We start from the raw sequence: 20,652 nt of genomic DNA, 5'->3' as shown, positions 1-20,652 counted from the left end.
TGGGGTAGTAACAGCTGCCTTTTTTTCTCACAGAGACTCTCAGAGTAGGTGCTCTTCTCTCTCGCTCAGAGATGATGAAACAGAAACTGAGGAGGACTAGGCAATTTCCCTGAGTTCGCACAGTTAGGGGCAGAGCTGGGTGCCTGCCCAGGTTTATCTGGCTCCAGAGCCCAAGCTTTCAATCACTCTGCCACCTCCAGGAATAATCACGAGAGCAAAAGCCCTGGTTTGTAGGCCTAGTCCTGCCACAAAATAACATGAGACATGTAATGAATCATTTAACTTCTCTAGGGCTTAATTTTCTCTCCTGTAAAATGAGCCTAATAATAATATATGGGGAAGTACAAGTGCTTCATAAACTGTAAAGCACCCTGCCATTGTAATAAGTGTTATTAAGAGCAGCATCAGCATAAGGCAAAGACAATTAACATGTTCTCAGTGGAGAATGAGGATAGATTTCTCTTCCCTGGGTTTTTAGACTCTGTATTGCTTTTATGACCCTCCACCTTTCCTATGTGGGCCTCTCCCTCAGTCCATATACCTATCGTCTCATCTTTCTCTTAATTCAGACCTCCTGCCTTGAGTGAACAAATGAATTCCAGGCTCCTTTTTGTTTTGTTTTAATGAAGTTTCCTAAATTAAAATCATTGCTTCATTGAGACAGTTCTTTGGGTAGCTGAGAAAAAAATATAGTGTCTCAGTTCAGGCTGTTAAAACAAAAGTACCATGGACCCGGTGGCTAATAAACAACAGAAATTTATTACTCACAGTCCTGGAGGTTGGGAAGTCCAAGATCAAGGTGCCAGCAGATTAGGTATCTGGTGAGGCCTGCTTCCTGGTTCATAGATGGCTGGCTTATTCCTGTTTCCTCACATGGTAGAAAGGATGGGGGAGCTCTCTGGAGTCCCATTTATAGGGGCAATAATCTCATTCATAAAGCTTCCACTTTCATGAGCTAATCTCTTCCTAATACCATTACTTTGGGGCTTAGGATTTCAAAATATGAATTTGAGGGGGATACAAGCATTCAGTCTATAACCTACAGAAAATGGGGTATTGGATCTCTTCAGAAGCTTGTTAAATTCTCCCCCATTCTTTGCCAGTTGAATATCTACTATCAAACTGCAAAAGGGAAACACAACTAAACAAAAGACCAATTTACCCATTTGATAATTTCAGGTAAATCTATTTTGTTTCCTTATTTAGCTTTTGTTCACTTTTTTGGATATCAGCAAAACAATACATGTTCATTATTAGAAGGATTAGAAGTTACCCAAAATAGGAGTGCCTGGGTAGCTCAGTCAGTTGAGCATACAACTCTTGATTTCAGCTCAGGTCATGATCCCAGAATCATGGGATCTGGCCCCACTGCATCCATGCTGAGCGTGGGACCTGCTTAAGATTCTCTCTCCCCCTCTGCTCTACTGCCCTGCTCTCTCTCTCTCTAAAATAAAAAAAATAATGAAATATAAATTTAAAAAAAGAAGTTACCCAATACATACAAAGAAAAGAAAACTTAACCAATAATCTTATATCCAAAAGAAAGAAGCCATTAACATTGTGGTTATTTGTGAAAAACTGGACTTTTACTGAACATTTTGCTTTTTAAACTTAGTATTATGAGTATTTATACATCTGTTAATATTCTTTAAGAACACAATTTTTAATCACTATATAATATTCCACACGTATTTTCCCTATTGTAGAGAGATTGTATTCAGATTGTTTCCATGTTTTTGCTCCTCTCAACAGGGCATAGAAGGAAATCCTTTACTTAAATGTGCACATCTAGTTATTTACCTAAGATATGTCCTGAAAGTGAAATGATAAGGTTGGAAAGCTTTCTGTATATAACACTGTATCAGTCAAACAACAGACACTACTGTGAGATTTGATTACAAGGTGTTGGGCAGCCCACAGATTTGTCAGGAAAGTTAGAACCTAAGGCTTAGGTAATGGGCAGCAATGGAGGAAGGCTGGGCAGCCAGAGCCCCAGCCAATGGCTCACTATTGACCCAGTGCAGCAAGAATTCCTCTGCTACTGCCACTGAGGCAGAATAGGAGCCTGCACTTGCTGCCACTACTGGCCCTGGGCCTGGACATCAGACACCATGCTGGCATCACTACCTCGGCAGCTCCCGGAAATTGGATGTTGCTGTAGCAGCCAGAAAGAGTTCTGCTCTCTTCCAGTTTCTAGGCATGACAAGCAATAGATGCACAATCTTGGGTCATTACATCTGAGTGCCCAAGCCTAGAGGCTGGGAATGAGAGTAGCTGGTGTGTGTACCTCTCATAGGAAGGGATGAGCCCTGCCTTCCAAGACTCACAAGGTGGGAGAGCCCACTCACTGCCGGTTTGATAGACAAAAATTAGTATCTTCGTCTTAACTTTAATTTGTAGTTATTTGTTTGCTAGAGATGATGGATCTTTTGGATAGAACTATTGGTGGTTTGTATTTTTCTTTTGTTAACTCCTTAATCATACCTTTTGATGCTTTTTCTGTAAGAATATTTCTATTGGGGTATATATATCTGTCTTTTTTGTGAGTACTACTTTTAGTGGTAAGACCATGAACACATTGACAGCCAAATCTGTTTTATCTTTTCCCCAATTTGACCTTTCACTTCACTTAGGAATTTATAATTTTAGAAAAAGTTACATCTACCACCTTTTCTCATTAGGGTTTCTTACTTTGCTTTTAAACTTAGGCCTTCCCTAATCAGGAGTTAGGTAAATATTCACCTATATCTTCTGGCTAATGCAAATACATCTAATTTTTAAATCTTCAGGTGAACTGGTCAGACTGCCGTAAAGTTGCAGAAGGGAGATCTACATCCTAGAATAGGGGAGGAATCCCCCAATATTCAGTAGAGGTAACACAGGAGGGGTGTTCTTTTTCCCTTCTGACTCCTGAGGGCATGTGAAAGCCTACTGTACAAACTGTAGTTAGAAGTAGATAGGTTAGTTAATAGTGCATTCTACCATGACCTTACTTTGGTGAGTTTCCATGTTGTTAGAAAGTGAAAAAATGAAGTGGCTTCTTATTCAGAGTAGTGGAGTTTTATTTTTTTTAAGGTATACTATTGTATAACTATCTGACATTTGAGTCTCCATAGCAGAAACTCCCTTTATCCCCAGACTATATGTGTATGCCCTCAGCATGGTGGGATGGATGTAGGAAAATACTGAAGAAGATTTGGAGAACATTAATGCTGCCAGACAAAGACAGTGAAATATTTAATAATTACTTGTTATTGACTGGAAGAAGTGGCTCCTGAATCCTTTCCATGTTGTTGTTGGTATTGCAAGAGCCAGTAACTGGCTCAGTGTGAAGAACTGAGGGTGGGTAAGTCTGGGGAAATGCAGCAGAGAGCCCTCCAGAAGGGCAGCAGAAGAATCCAAAACTCCACAGGGAACAGGTGCATCTTTAGAGTTCTGAGAAACAGGCACAAGAACTAATAGCCAGAGGATTCACTTCAGGAACGGGGTGGGCGTAGCTGTTTTAATCGCCTCCACTTCACCCCATCAGTAAGGGGAGGATTCCCGCCCTGGGATTATGGGCATGGCTGTGACACCTGACACTGAACAGACGAGATTAACAGCAGTTTATTGGTCATATATACTTAGCTTGGGGGAGGAGGACACTCCATGCCACACAGAGTCACATGAGGGTTGCACTTGAGGTCAGGGTGAACAAGTGGGGGCTGTGGGAAGCAAACTTTGTAGTATCAAGACAGTGAGGTGCCCCCTGGCTCCCAAGGAAGGATGTGATTGGCTTGTTTGAGTAATTCTGTGGGCTGACAGGGAACTGAATCCTGCACACGATGAATGATAAACAGGTGGTGTGCCTGGTCCCCATGATGAGGAGGGCTGTTTGGCTAAGAGACATCCGCATGAAGAGACAAGGGACGGGAACTTGCAGTTAGGCCACCGGGGAGCCTCTGGACTTTATAACATCTTAAAGCAGCAAAAAATATTGAGCCTCCATTTCAAGCCTGACACAATAGCGCTTCAGGAGATTGGTTGGTGTGGGCTCTAGTGGTTAGAAGGAGAGAAAGTCAAATCCTGGGCAAAAGTTACTTTATGCCTTCAGAAATCAGGGATCTCAACACCAAATGGCACAAGCAAGACAGATTACTAGGATAGGTTGGGAGTCAAAGCTTTGAGCTACGAAGGATCCCACCCGTGGTGGCAGTCAGGAGACTGCTTGTTGTCCCAAAGCAGTGCCTGGTGCCGTGAGTAGTGAAGACAATGCCTATGTGTAACCTAATCTGCTCTCCATAAAACATACGTATCCTTCAGCCAACAGTGAGCATGTTGCTCTGTGAGAAAAGGAGAAGGCAAAGTCTCTCTCTGGAGACCCACATGTCACTCAAGTGATGGCAACAACAGAAAGCAACCAAACAAACTTCTGGGGGCTTCCCAGGGATATTTTGTCATAGTCTGACATAAGGTGCTGGGGTGGTACTTTCCACAGAAGCCAGCCGTATCTTGGACCTGGAGTTAGCAGCATAAAGTACAAGGTCCACAATATTCAATGTTCCATGAAGTATTTGATGAGCACTTACCAAACACCCAGAATTCCACATCGGTTGTATAGGATAGAATCCCTTCCCTCAAGGAGCTCCTAATCTGCTCGGCGGCATAACAAAATTTTTATATGAAAGGACAACATTAAAAAGCATATAAATATGTTGAAAAGCATGGGGCAAAATGTTATAATAAAAGTCAGAAAATTTTCCTTATAATTGTATTGCTTGTATTCTATACTTTAAATAGCTTACCATACAAAAGACATCATATGGTGAAACACTTTCTTGACCTGTGAGCTGAATCTCTTATGTACCTACAAACTAATAGTGGCTAAAGTTTCTTCATGCCTTAGAATGTGTCCGTTTTACTCCAGTTATTTACAGGCACCAGTTAAGTAGGGTTCGGTAGAGAAGTCTCCCCACTCACTTTGCACTTTGTTCCAAGTACAATGTTTGACAGCCCTTAAGCCTGACAGTGTTCAGTCTCTCCAACCTTTCAGCCAACCTTGCTGTGGCCATTTTTCTTGCTCCCACTGAGACACTTCGGAGATACCTAGGGGAGACAATTAGAAGAATACATTGAGATTTGGTCATTTGGATGTTAAGTTGGATAAATCTAGAAGGTATAAGTCACTTGGAGACTTTCCTAATATATTGTTTCTTGTTCCAGACAAATTCCTATCCACAAGGGTAGAGTTTGAGTCAGACTGGGTGGGGTTCTGTCCTTGTCATCCATAGAACTTGATCATATCAATAGCCCCAGAGAATTCTGCCCCAACTCCAGGTCATTCTTGATCCTTAGGTCAGTGGTGAGCAGTCTTGCCTGTCCTGCAGTCACCTGTGGGCCTGTAAATAATATAAGCCCAGCTCCTATCCTCAGAGATTCTGATTTAATCTGGGACTTGTGCTACGAAATCCATGTGTCAGGGTTGAGACGAAGACCAGGCATCTGCTTTAATGTAAAGGGAAAACTTCAAACAGCTATAACTGATCAATAATATGATCCTTTCTGTGAACTCATTGTTACTGGAAGTTTCCCAGCAGAGGCCAAATTTATGAACAATTACTTCTCTGTCTCCATCATAAAACATAACTATACCCTAAAGCACCTTTTTACATTGTCTCATTAATCTGCACAAATGCACTGTGGGAGAGGTGTCATCATTATTCTCATTTTAAAAATGAGAAAAGTGAGATGCAGGGAGTGTAAATTATTTTTAATATCATGAAGGCAGAACTATTGTGAAGATAATTCCTGATCTACTACCCCTCGTGGCCTCAATTCTGAAGACACACCCTGGCTCAGGGAGATGGCTGATAACCCAGACCACCTGTCAGCCCATTCAGGAACCCTTAGGTCTAACTGGAGGTTAGAGTGGGTAGAGGTAGGGTCACCAGAGCCAGAGATTACACAGCTGCAGACTTTCTTTGCTAGACCCTTCTGCTTACCCATCTGGGGCCCTTGATTTCTTCTGCTTGGTAGTCACTGAGGAAATAATTACCACCATTTATTAAGGACTTACCATGTATCCAGGATTTTGTGAGCTGATTTATATGTGCACATTTAATCATTGCAACAGTCCCAGCAGGAAGGTATTAGATCCATTTTAAGATGTAGAAACTGAGGCTGAATGTCTTGCCCAGGATCACATAGCAAGACTATGAATCAAATTCAGATCTATTTGTTGTGAAAGACTGTGCCCTACAAAGAGGTCCCTCTTTGGGTGGCAAGGTTCCGAAGGGCAGTAGGATCTACAGGAGTTAGCTGCACCTTTAGAGTCTCCCACTATCTCCCTATGGAAGCCAATGGGTATTCACATGGCTAGCCCAAGGGAGCATCCTGAAGGCTAGCTTCAAAGATGACATTTCATTGGGATATCTCCAACTGGGACCATTATTAGATTTAAGGAGCTCTAGGATTCCTGGAATTTAACTGCCTTTAGGGTTATAGCTGGTACAAGGCACAATGTACTCAGTTGGAAAGCATAGTGTATGTGTGCACACCCAAGCACGTGCATGCACACACACGATTACATGATATAGAGGATGTCAGGAGCATGGGGTTCTGGCCCTGTCTGCCACTGTATATTTAAGAAAGTCCAGAGAGGAAGTAGATCGGACCTAGGGATTTTTGAGGACATGGTTTTACTTATCAGATAAAGCTTTAAGTCTAAAAATCCTAAAACCAACTCCTCCTTGCCTCACCATCCAACCTCAAGCACTTTTTGGCAGCCATGAATCTCCTCGGGCATATTCACATCACCAAAAACTTTCTCTAAGGGCTCTGGGGCTTCCCAGAGGGGGTCTGGGGTCTGCAGCACTGGCATGGAGGTCCGTGAGATGACACAAGGCTTCTGCTCCTGGGGCATTTAAAGGCCACTGCCACCTTTCATGGTCAGAGCCACGGGAGCATCAAGACCTCCGAAGGGCACCCTGGTCTTCCTTTCCGAGCTTGGGTGTGCAGCCTACTTTAAAGCATTAAATGGAAAATTGTGTCCACTTTTGGCACTCATAATTATACTCTGAGTCCTGAAAGGTGCCTTTTGGTGTCCCACTCCAGTGCTAACACTTAATGTGACATGTGTGTGTCATATCCTCGGGCTGTGCCCTCCCCAGGGCACAGAAGCATTTAGGAACTAGGTGCTCTGGAGAGGCTATGCATGACGGTACAGGCAGCTGTCTCCAGGGCGTTATATTAGCACAAGGCTTTGGACTCAGACAGACTTGAGTTTAAATCCTGCCTCTGACCCAAATGACTGTATGTTCTTGGGAAAGTCACATGCTTCTCTGACCTTTGTTTCCTCCTCTGGAAAACGAGGGCATTGATGCCTGTTGTGCCGTTACCTGATAGAGCCTCTGCCTGGAACCTGGCAAGTGCCGAGTGGCACAGAGGTAGTGTGATTTTAGTGGCACTGGGAAGGACCCTCAGGCCAAAACAAATCTTTTTCCAACCAACTTCCTGACTATATCTGGCCTCCACCTCCTCCACCTCCAACAGGGGGAAAGCTCTCACTCTGCTTCTTGAATGGCACCATGCTTTCTCCTAATGCCAGATATTTGTCCCTGTGTTCCCTGTTCCTAGAACCTTGTTCTTCTTGTACTTCCTACCTGTTCATCTGGTTAGTATCTTCCTTCAGATGTCTTCAGTCATTGGCTCAGCCACATCCTCACCTGAGTGATTATATTAGTAAGGTGGGAGAAGACATACATTGTTTAAAGAATATAAGCTTCATAACGGTGCCTGTTTTACTCACTGGTGCCCAGCATACACTGTGCCTCAGTGACTGTTGGCTGAAAGAATGACAGAGGTATTTGTTTAACCTAAAGAAACACGTTTCTCACAAGGCTAGTTCCCTCTAAAATGATGTTATTCAGAGGGCACAAAAAAGACCATGGTTAGATAAGTTGGGACACTGTGGACAAAACAAAGTTAGACAGGTTCCTTCTCTGTGGGACTTCTCAATACTCCAATATGATAATGTGTATTGTGAATTTCTGTTAGGAGAAGGGTCAAAACCAAACAAGGAGCTACATTTGTCATTTACACCCTACTGTAAATGAGTTTAATCAAAACCTGGCCTGGGAGTGAGTAAGTGATGAAGTAGAAGTTGTGGACTCTGAAGATGAGGAACTCTGCCTCTCTGCCGCCTGCTCCCAAAGTCAGAGCCCATGGGCTCCTGGGAGCAAAATCAAGTCAAGTCTTATACATCAGAGGTAAGGGAACTATTCACAACTCCCCCTTCACATCTGAATCTTGGCCCAGCAATCTCAGCCAGGACCCGAGTTCTCTTTATTTCTGTTCTTACCAAAAGACTTCTTTCTTACATCAGCTATGGAGGGATTTTATCTGTTTGTCATCTTCAATAAAAAGTGACTCCGGCAACGTGGTGTAAGGTTGATGTGTCCCAAGAAACAGACCTGTTCTCTGTCTGGTTTTGTTTTCTTTTATTGCTTTTGAAATCTCGCATTCCTCTTTTCATTGCTGGCTTGGGCTACAGGGCAGTACTGGTTTCACTCAAATGGAATATCTATTTGGAGCTGATTGAAAAAACAAAGCTGGCTAAAAGAAGGGTCAGGCCAGTCCTAAAGACAATTGCAAAAGAAATAAAAGGGCGACATATAAACCAGACGGGTATCCAAAACTTGGTTGGTTTCTATATTCCCAATACTGACTTCTGGGAAACTGTGTTTGAGCACGAGCGTGGGGCCAGGCCTGAAACCTCACAATGGAGGCAGCGTGTGAATGAGGTTGAATAGAACAGAGCTGAAGTGCCTGCTCTGACTCCTAGTGCTCCCAACATGTCCCCACAGTGACAGGGACAGTATTGAGAGGCACAGCAAAACTGCTAGTAGGAAGGGTTTGTCTCCAGCCCTTCTTTTCCACATCTAGCCGGGGGACTCAGCCTGCTTCCTCACTAAAGGTTCCATTGCTGCTTCCTACCCCAGCCAGCTGGAGGATCCCACTTATTTCCATCCCATTCATTCAAGGTCCTGGTCCTGCTTTTAAAACTAATGGTTTAAAAATGTGACTTCCTCCTATGTAAAGTAGTTGGATTTTAACAAGGGTCTTCTGGCTGACACCAGACAGTGGGAAGTCAGGCACTGGGTGGATCCTTCAGGGTAGATTGTCCTTCAGTTCCCTTCGAGGGCTGCACCGAGGCAGCTGTCTGCTCTGGCTTGGTAAACCTGGCACAGTGACAGGTCTCTGCTGTGCGGCAAAGGTGGGTGAAAGGGCGGCAGTGCACCAAGTGGGACCGAGAATAGAAAACAGCGCATGGAGGTGGTATTTTGCCCATGGATTGGGGATTACTATCCTAAGCAGCCAGGATTTTTCCAGTAGGGTTTTACACAATAAAATAAACGTGTTCTGCACTTTTAGTGTTTAAATAAACATGAAGGATTTATTTCTAGCCATAATGTAAATTGGTGATGTGGAAAGTTATGGAAAGAGAATGCATGCTAAAACTTCAGACCTCCTGGTTTCTGTCACTGCTCTGTGTGCTTAAACAACACTGATTTCTACATAAATAACTTACCTCTTATATAATATCTGTAAGATATTTTATTCTAAGAATTTATCCCTTTTTTAAAAAAGATACTGTTAATGTGAACAAAGTTTATGGAAACTAGCATGAGTAAACCAAGGGCAAAGTGCAATATCTATCTATCTATCTATCTATCTATCTATCTATCTATCTATCTAATTTTTTCCTGCCACTGGAGTTTCTGATTTCCTATAATTTGTGTTTAAAATTATAATTGGACACTGTGACCCAAGATATACATTCCTAAAATATACCCTGGAATAGTGGCTTTCTACCATTTTTTACTTTGACCTGCAATAATAAATCTATTTTAACTTGTAATCCAACACACACACACACACACACACACACACACACACACACACTAAAAGTTTAATGAAACAAAGCTTACATTTACTTGTTACATGCAATGTACTCTAGTATTTTATTCTATTCTCTTCTATTTATTTTTCTTTCTTCTTTAAAAAAAAATATTATTACTACCCACCAGCAGATTGGGACCCCCAGTTTGAAAACACTACCTTAGAGAAACTCTTGCATACATATGTAAAAATGTTCATAGGAGGACAGTTCAAAGTAGCAAAAAATGTAAGAAAAGTAATCCAGCTGATGATGAACATTGTGGATAGAGTAGTGAAAGGGGTAAAACTTGGGTTGTGGCATTAGGAAAAGACTTTCTGAGGAAATGACATTTAAATTTAGACTAGAAGGCAAAGCCTGGAAAAGAGCATTATACACTGAGCAGGCCTTGAATAGCAAAGAACTTGGCACTCTCAAGGAACTCTGTCAAGCAGAGACAGAGGCTAATGTGGTTGGGTCACAGTGAGCCAAGTGGAGAGACATATGATGAGATTGGAATGGTAGGAGGGAGATAAATTAGGTAGTGCTTTATAGGCAACATAAAAGGTAGCAGACTCTTTTACAGAGAACAAACTGATGGTTGCCAAAGTCGGGTAGGGAGTGGGAGGTTGGGCAAAACGGGTGACAGGAAAGGGAGATTCAGGCTTCCAGTTATGGAATCACTAAGTCACAGGAATAAAAGGCATACCATAAGGAATACAGTGATATTGTAATAGCGATGTAACTGGACAGATGGTAGCTATACTTGTGGTGAACATAGCATAATGTATAAACTTGCCAAATCACTATGTTGTACACCTGAAACTAATGTCACATTGTGTATCAACTATACTAAAAATAAATACCTTTATGGTGATGAGCACTGAGTAATGTATAAGATTGCTGAATCATTATATTGCACACCTGAGACTAACATAACTCTGTATATTAGTTATACTTGAGTAAAAAATAAAGAAAAAAGAAACAAACATAGCAGAGTTTCATCCAAGTACAATGGGTAGCCATTGAAGGGCTATTTCAAAATGGGAAATGACATGATTAACTTTATCTCTTCAGTCATTGCCTGGCTCTTTTGTGAAGAATGGATTAGAGAAAAGATTAAGGAAAACCAGGTAAGAAGCTATAGTAAAAGTCTTTGGTGGTTTAGATTGTTGCTAAAGTGGAAACAACTAGAAGTGAATTGATACAGGGGCTATTTTAGAGGTAAAATTGATAGGACTTGATGATGGCTTATTTGGGATTGAAATTGGGGTTGAAGGAGAAAGAGGTGAGAGAGGATTAGGGCTATGTCAGGGATGATGCACTCAGTATTCTAGCAAGACCATCTGCAGAAATGAAGATGTCATTTATTGATGTTTACATCAATACCAAAGGGGGAAGCACATTTGAGTGAGTAAAGATTAAGAGTCTGATTTTGTAAATCATAAGTCTGAGGTGCCTGCGAGCCGCCCAAATAGAGAGTCAAGTTAGCAATCACTTATGCAAAGGTGGAGCTCAGCAAAAAGATCGGACTGGAGATACACATTTGAACGTCAACTGCCTATACACATGAGATCATTCTGGGCTGACAGAACAGACCACAAGAAGAGGAGAAAGACAGGGAGAGAGCCACAAGGAGGGCCAATATTCAGAAGCAGTTTGAGAAGGAGGAATCAGAACAGGAGTCTGAGATGCCATGGCCACAGGGTGCAGGAAGCCAGGAGGGTGTGGCCTGATAGGAGACAAATGAGAATGGTTTAAGAACTGGTCAGTAATCAACAGTGTCGAATGCTGCTAAGAAGTTAAATATGATAAGACTGAGAAGTATCTGCTGGATTTAGTGACATAATTGTCACAACTGTAAGAGTTGCTTTTATAGATTGGTGGTGTCGAAGAAGAAAAGGAAAGAGAGATGGTGAGTGCAGTAAGTCTTGTGAGGCTTGGCTGGAAAGAAGAGCAATACAAAGAATACAGGCAGGGAGCTGGTGTCATCAAGGGAGGTAATTTTTTGTTTGTTGTTTGCTTGAGGTGGAACATAGAAGAATGCTGTTTGGAAAGTTTGGGTGCAGAGTAAGAGGCTAAAGATGCAAAACAGAGAGGGTAACTACCAGGGCAAGGTCCTCAGTTGGCAGGCAAACCACATGTGGCTGAATGGCCTTCACTCAGAGGAAAGACATCTCTTCCACTGTGGGAAAAGGAGAGAAAGAGTGTGTGGGGGTCCAGGAAATTCTGTGGGATTGACGGTTGGGAGGCACAGTCTGATGAATGCAATATTCTCTGTGAGAAATGAATTAAGAGGGCGAGTCAGTTTGGGACACTTTGGTTGCAAATGACAGAATACCCAACCAAAAGCCGCTTCAACAAATAAAGGTTTAGTTTTCTCCCTTCACATAAAGTCCAGGGCTGAGCAGTTAGAATTGTTTGAAATGAATACCTTAATCTGAGAGAATGGAGATAGCTTTACATCCTCATTTGCATTTAATGAACTTACTGTCCTAAACTTGTACCTAAATAGAAATTCTACTTTCCACAGTACAGTTAAATCTGTTTTGTGCAAATTTACAGAAAATAAGAGAGAAAGAGGAGCAGAAGATAATGGGCCCTTGTACATTCAGGCTTACAAAGGATCAGTAATGATTGTTGTCAACAGGACTGCCTAGGAATGGCGCTCTCTGGGATTGTACAACGTTGTAGCAATAGGTGTGAAGTGCATACTAGAATCCACTGCATGTTTCTGTTGGGATAGTCCAAAACATGTGCAACGATGGTAGGTCTAAATAAACTAGTAAGTAAGTGTTTGATGCTGACAGCCAGTTGGAGATGTTCACTTAAGGAAAAAATGAATGCGGATTTACAACACTCAATAATCTTTGGGTAAATAGTAGTGAAGATGTTTTCCTACTAGTCTGGACAGATATATAAAACATTAACTTTGATTCCTGTTTCTTTTACTCTAAGCTGTATTGCTTACCTGTGAGAGGTCAGTATAAAACTTTTCACCTCTTCCTCCTTGAAATCCAACAAAATATACAACTGAGGACCATCTGTAGACACAGATAAAAGGAAAGTATTCATCTGATGCTTTTTCACTACTGTGAATGGTGACGATTCAGAGACTAGCTTTCCTGCAGATTGGTACTAGCCAGCATGCTTTTTACAATCTTGAATACATGAATCCAAGATAGAGAAATCCTGGAATCTTGCCACAGATAGAACAAGGTACACCACCTTCAACATTTCTTATACGTTATTAAATGAAAATTGTCATCCCTCCAACTGTCACACTCTATATCACAATTCAGAATATTTTGATATGGGTCAAATGCCCCATTTCTAAACTTATGCATCACTTCTAATGGAAATATGTTATAAAGACATGAATTCCTATCATGAGTTTATGATGCCTTAATTAAAGAAAGCTTCTCTGATAACATTTCAGACTTACTGCATCAGAGCTTGCAGCACTGTACAATGTCTCAAAGTAAGACTTTACAACAGTGAAATGCATGAATTTCTTTATTTCTTTTTATTTCTTTTTTCAGCACAGAGCCCAACGTGGGGCTCAAACTCACAAACTGTGAGATCATGACCTGAGCCGAAGCCAGACGCTCAACCGATTGAGGCACCCAGGCGCCCCTAAAAAAATTTTAACGTTTATTTTTATTTTTGACAGGGAGAGAGAGACAGAGCATGAGCAGGGGAGGGGCAGAGAGAGAGGGACACACAGAATCCAAAGCAGGCTCCAGATTCTGAGCCGTCAGCACAGAGCCTGACACGGGGCTCGAACTCACAAACTGTGAGATCATGACCTGAGCCAAAGTCGGACACTCAAACAACTGAGCCACCCAGGCGCCCCATGAGTTTCTTTTATAAAGTCAAAGAAGGAATTGCCAGAGGGAGGTAAGAATAGAGGACCAAGAGGACATTTTCAGGTGGATCAGTGCAGAGAAATTTACACAAGGTAATTGAGGATCAAAGCTCATCTTCCCTCGGAAAGGCTTTGTGTTCCCCTGAAGGTTCACATAACAGGCTAAAAACTGCTGGCTTAGCCCAAATGTGATTCCATGTCACTGAAACAAAACCAGGATTTCATAAATAAGGACAAATCAACAATGTTTGCAACAGGTGATCTTCTGAGACTGAGGGAGTCAGAGAAATAGTAGTTGGGAAGAACAGGAACTCAAACTTTCTAGAGAACAAAAGCAAGATTGCTGGGCCATGTAGACTACCCACTGAAATCTGTAATTGAGATTTTACTGTGATACTAACCTGAATTGGTTTTTTGACTTTTGTGACAATACTCAGTTGCTCAGGCATCGACACAGGGGAGGTGGATGGTGAAGTTCATCCAGGACTGGGGGCCTGTAAGTAGATTCTATGAAAGAAGAGGTTGAGTAAACCTAGCATATTTGCAACAGGGTAATTATAATGATGAGCCCAGGAATCTAAGCCGGTATGGGGGAAGGGAGGCCAAAAGTACAAACAAAAACAAAACAAAACACCCCAAAAAACCAAGGTGCAAGGATCCATGGATCTAAAAGCTTAATAAGGCCAAGCGAGAAAGCTGGAGGGGTGAGATCATGAATAAGAAATGGGATGTTTGAAACTGTGATTTGTGAGGTGATGAATGTTTGGCGGTAGCAAGTGCAGAGTGTAACCAAGGGTGGCTGTGGAGGAATGGAGATAATCAGGAATCAGGAGGTAAAGGAACTGAGATGTAGGGATGCTGGGTAGGTCATGCCCTTGCATAATGAGATCTTCAAGGGTAATGGTGGGAGCCATGTAGACAGGAAATTCCTTCAGTTGGTGGGAGCAAGAAGCAAAAAGGTGATCAGCAGAGTGTTATTACAAGGTGGGTAGGGCATGTCTGTACAGTGTGAACCAAAGAGCAGAGGTGTGTGTTTTTTTCACTTATTCATTTTGAGAAAGAGAGAGAGAGAGAGAGAGGAAGAGGCAGAGAGAGAGAGGGAGAGAGAGAATCCCAAGCAGGCTTCTCACTGTCAGCACATGAGCTCATGACCTGAGTCAAAACCAAGAGTTGGATGCTCAACCAACTGAGCCACCAGGCACCCTGAGAGGTTTTTGTAAGAGTGTAGGATGAAGGGGAATAGTGTGAAAGTGTCTCTGGAGAGCGAGAATACTTCCACTTCCTAACTCTGAGGGGTCTGGTGTTCATCAGATCGCATGAGCTCTTTGTATGCTAACCAGGATTCCACTTGCTCTCCTACAGTTGAAGCAACTTTGTGATTGTTTATAGTTCTCCTGAGTGCTCTCATGGGGTTAACCCTGAAACTTTGCATACCCAACATTGAGAAATAAAACCAAAGTGGAAAAGATGCAGTTAATCCTTGAAAAACACAGGATGCTTGAACTGCAGGGTCCACTTATATGCAGATATTTTTCAGTAAATATATGTACAGTACTGTAAATATATTTTCTCTTCCTTATGATTTTTTTTCATTATTTTCACAGTTTATTTATTTATTTTGAGACAGAGAGAGAGCATGAAAGAGCAGGGGAAGGGCAGAGAGAGAGGAAGAGAGAATCCCAAGCAGGCTCTGCATTGTCAGCGCACAGCCTGATTCTGGGCTCAGTCCCACGAACCATGAGATCATGACCTGAGCTGAGATCAAGAGTCAGACGCTTAACTGATTAAGCCACCCAGGCACCTCCCCACCTTATGAATTTCTTAATAATATTTTCTTTTCTCTACTTTACTTTTTTGTAACAAAAGAGTATATAACATACAAAATAAGTATTAATTGGTTATTGTTATTGGTATTGGTAAGGCTTCCAATCAACAGTAGGCTGTTAGTAGTTATGTTTTGGGGAGTCAAAAGTTATATGTGGATTTTCTGCTATGCAGAGATCGGTGTCCTTAACCCCTGTGTTCAAGAGTTGACTATGTTTAAAAATTCATATTTTCCAAATGCATGGTTGCTTATTTTATAGAGAAAACAATGAGAAGTTCCCAACATTTTTCAATTTTCAGCCACTGTTTTGATACCCTTTTTTCCTGGGTGTAGGTAAGATGTAGGCCTTCTCACTGTAGAAAAATATTGAAATATATGTATTTTCTCAAATTCTACCAACAGAATAATTTTGGATTCCATGGCCCATACTTACTTTTCCTGTACTTACATGAACATAGTGCCAGGCACAGAGTCAATGGCTAACAAAATATAGTCCTTCTCCCTCCAAGGAGATTAATATGAAAAGAAAGATAGTGTAAACTGCCATTAGATACCACATTCATTTGTTTATCCATCCATACATTGACTTATCCATCATTTATCTATTCATCCACTCATTAGCAAACATTTATTAAGCATCCAATTTGGGTGTAACCCTGCCTTAGCAACTTTGACCATGGTGTACCTGTGGAGATCCATAAACTATAATTATGGGTCTGATCAGTAATTTCTGGTATTCTTTAAAGTAAAAAGTACATTTTATTAATACTTGACATTTGATAAGAGGCATGCATGTGACCACAAAAATGCTCTAAGAGGCAGTATAATGTGGCTAAGAGCTGAATTTTGAAGTCAGATAGATTTGGATTCAATTAGACTTCAGGCAAGTTTAATCTCTGTGCTCTTCAATTTCCTCATCTGTAGATTGGGAATAACACTTATCTCACAGAGGTGTTGGAACTGAACACGGTAGTATCCATATAGTGCTTAGGAAATGACGTGATGCCACTGAAAAATAATTATTATGCCAAATAGAAACAGACAAGACTGTACGTCAGCACTCCATCACTTCCTCCTTGCCTTCCTTACTGTAAAATTCAATAACAACCATTTTGAAAAGAAAGGGTATGAAAACACAAGTATGCACACAAATCTGTGAACCTACAGGCAGAGTGGAGCGCCCACTCTGAACCAAGGGGTTCTTGTAGCTTCTGTGACAAAAGGCTATCTTCATTTTACCAAGGAATGAGCTGTTGAGAGCACTAGTCATAAAATCCAGGTGTCTAACAGAATTTGAGTTTCTTTGGTGAGATTCTTTACCTGGGGCTGAGAAAGCCACTGGTTCAGATCTAGCAGTGTCAGAATTTTGCCATGTGTCAATTAGTAGGTGCTTCAGCAGAAGCCATTGTGGCTTCACCTGATAATGATAGCAATGAGTGGAGGTTGTTAATTCCTCCATAATGTAGATTAACTAATGCATCTGCTTCTTATTGAACAGAGCTTTTTAACTGCCTGCACATTGGAATGGCTGTGGAGGTGTTAAAATGTTCTGATGCCAGGTTCTCACCCCCAGAGATTCTATTAACTGATCTGGGATGCAACCTGGGCATAGGGATTTTTTTAAGGTGCCCAAGTGACTCTAACGAACAGGTGGTGTAGAGAATCCTGGCCCCGGAGCTTAAGCTTCAACTTAGGTCACAGAAGAGTTCCCATCTATATTGTGAGAAGCAGATGGTCCCTGTATACACACACACACACACACACACACACACACACACACGCACGCACTCTCAAGCCACCTGCTATCCTTGCAACCTCACCAAGAAACCACAGATTTCATGTTTGGTTAGCAAGGTGGCAGAGTGCAAGACTAAGCTTTTCTATCTTGTTGTTTAGCACCCCGGAGCAGAGCTCAATGCATTATATCATTCTTAGGCTTTTCTCCTGGGCTACAATTATGAAAGTGCCATAGGCAACAGTGCCATGGGCTCTCATCATATGAAAATTCATCAGAGTCTGTTCACAGGCTATGGTGAAGACAGGACATCATGTGGATTGCAAGGTCCAGATTAGGCTGGAGAGAGGAGTGTATGCTTGCTTAGGTCATGAATGGGAACCACTTGCTTTGCTCAGAGCTGGTCACAGTTGTTTCTATGGTCTACACTGTGGAAAGCTGCTGATGCTCATGAGGGTAAACAATTGCTACAGTGGAGGCTTCAGATAATTGTGTGTGTAGAAATCTCTTGGGAGACTTGTTAGTGTGCAGATTCTTGGGCCTTGGTTCCTTTCCCATTCTGATTCATTAGGTCTGGGACAGGGTCAAGGAATCTGTATTGTAACAGGTGCCACAGGTAGTTTTCATGCAGGTGGTCCAGGATCCACTGATATTTGAGGACCATAAGCAAATTGGTTGTCAGTTATATTTAACAAATCAAAAACACGAAGTTGCATTGAAGGCGCATATAATCTAGTTGCTGTTAGAAGATGTGTGCATATGCACGTAAGAAACAAGGACCTTATAAGAGGAGATAGGATATTTACTGCTATTCAGAGATGCAAACCAAGCATGTGGGAACTGAAATGAAACAGATGTCACATTTGGCTGAGAGGATCAGCAAAAACTTCATGAAGGAGGTAGTACTGAATTGGACTTGGAAGTATAGATAGGCATTCTGTAGGTGGCAATGGGATAGAGCAGAGAAGAATATTATTGTACTGGAGATGTCAAGTATTTCCTGCCTACCCATAGTCCCTTCTAAGGAGACCTGGTGCACCCACAGCCCTAGCTGATTGGACAGTAGATCTCACCCTCTGATCAGAGTTGATTGGACCAAGTATTGCCATCTGATTAGGGTGAGCCCACTTATAGGCTTGCTGGCTATCTGCCTTTGATATGGCCTGCTCACAAAAATGTGCTCTTCTCTTGGGAATAGGGGACTGGGAAACTGAGAGACTGAGTGACTAAAAAGAAAGGTTATGTCAAGGTAAGTTGTTTGGAGTTATTGGGAATTGTTTTGGGGCATAAAAAAACCCAATTTGTGTTTTGGAGGACTTTCAAAATTGCTATTCAGTATATTAAAGTATACAACTTTATTAAACTAGGTTTAGTGAAATATAATGAAGTGGAATGGAGGATGGATTAATGATGGCAGGACAATTAGGAGGTTACTTTGACCATATAAGGAAAAATTAATAATAACAGCTAGCATTTATCTAGCATTTATTAGATTCTAGGCACAGTACTTGACAGGTATTATTTCATTTAATCCCAACAACAGCCTTATTAGGTAAACACTATTGGTATTCCCATTTGAAATGGGAAATGAGGCTCAGATGAGCTAAGCAACTTGCCCAAGGTTATGGCTTATAAGTAGTGGAGGCAGAACCAGAGTCTGAACTTCATATGCCTAATTACAGAACCTCTGCTTTGAACTAGTACTCTATGCTCCCCACTTGGCAAAGTGAGGGGCTTATGGCAATGGTGACAATGGGCATGGAAAGAAGAGCATGATGACTGGAGGCAGCATCTACTGCAGCATTGGCATCTATACAATCATGGAATGTTGGGGTGGAAACAGATCTTAGAGATCATTTAGTACCATAGCCTTTCTATAGACAATGCTTTGAAAAGGAGAACATTTCTTCTCCTGTGAGTTCATCAGGCTACAGGCAAAGTTTTAACATGGGAATTAATGTCAAGGAGAAGGGAGAAGAAAGAATCAACAATACTTCCAAAGTTTGGCATCCAGATGGCGAGAGAACAGAGGCAGGATCATGTCGTGATGCTGAGTTTGAGGTACTGATGGAACACAAGGATGAGGATGTCCCATAGACCATAGGCTAAGTTTAAAGATTGGCTGAAGTCATAAGAGAGGGTGAGATCATTAGAGAGACCTTAAATAGAGAAATGAAAGTCAAGACAGAATGAGAGACAGTGAGGGACATAAAATAATCCACAAAAAAGTATAGAGAAGGAATAGTAAGAGAGATAGGAGGAAATTCAGAGTATATAGTAACTAAAGACAATAAAAAAGAAGTTTCAGGAGGGAGAGGAGCCAGTTTCAAATGCTACAAAGGGCTAAGGGAGGATGCAACTCAGAAGGGGTCTTTGCATGATGAGGACATCTTTATCAGTCAGGGTTCGTGGTGGCAAGCAATACAAACCAACTCTGGCTAACTTCAGAAAAGGGTGCGTTGGAAGAATATTGGATAACTCAAAACAGTAAGAATGAAGAACCAGACTAAGAACACTGGCAGGAACCAAAGAAGCTGAGAATTAAGGAACATGATTAGGGTCTTGCCCAAGGAAAGGTCTCGTGAAAAACTGCCACAGGCTCCCCCAGTCTGAGGTATTCACTGCATTTAACCAGAAAGTTCAACCTCACCCTTGCTTCTATGAGTAATTTCTAACTGACCCTGTCATTGCTTCATTCTTTCCGAAACCAAAGTTCCTTTTGCCTTTTTGGCCAATTCTATTGGCCAGACCTAGATTATATACTCACATTCCCATAAGGAGAAGGATAAGTCTGATCCTCTTCAACTTGCATAATGGGTCAAAGAAGTCTGTATCTATTAAGCTTCATGAATGGGAGAGTTGTCACATATGAAGGTAGTTCTGTGCTGGATATCCGCAAATGGCCATCACATCACTTGGAACATTTGAGACCATGGTTGCAGAAAAGGTTTTAGTGGCAAAGACTGGTTAAAGAGTGAATGAATACTGGGGTGCCTGGGTGGCTCAGTCGATTAAGCATCTGACTCTTGATCTCAGCTCAGGTCTTGACCTCAGGGATGTGAGTTCAAGCCCAGCATTGGGCTCTGTGCTGGGTGTGAAGCTTACTTAAAAAAAAAAAAAAAAAAAGAGTGAATGGATACTAAAGCAGTTTTAGCTATAGTATAAACTATTCCCCCAAAAAATGAAAACAAAGGAAGAAACCCTTTAGAATGGGAAAGCCAGAGAAAATTTGTCAGTAAGGAAGGAGGCTTTCATAGAGACAGAGAAATGATATAGGTCTCATTTGCCACTGGCTTTTCAGCACCTAT

General features: G+C 41.7%; 1 long non-coding RNA gene across 1 annotated transcript; it reads right to left on the bottom strand.

Annotated features, from left to right (window-relative positions):
• Positions 1–1,594: 1,594 nt before the first annotated feature.
• LOC131517301 (uncharacterized) lies at positions 1,595–15,129 on the bottom strand. Its single transcript, XR_009264510.1, has 4 exons — positions 14,186–15,129; positions 12,888–12,960; positions 7,641–7,703; positions 1,595–5,085 (listed from the first exon to the last, which is right to left on the bottom strand). It is a non-coding gene; the product is annotated as an uncharacterized LOC131517301 (long non-coding RNA).
• Between the last annotated feature and the right edge of the window lie 5,523 nt (positions 15,130–20,652).

The sequence above is a fragment of the Neofelis nebulosa genome, chromosome 7 (genome assembly GCF_028018385.1).
Source record: "Neofelis nebulosa isolate mNeoNeb1 chromosome 7, mNeoNeb1.pri, whole genome shotgun sequence".
In the NCBI taxonomy this organism is placed as follows: Eukaryota; Metazoa; Chordata; class Mammalia; order Carnivora; family Felidae; genus Neofelis; species Neofelis nebulosa.
Note: the sequence above shows the minus strand (reverse complement) of the source record. Positions and strands in the feature narration are given on the sequence as shown.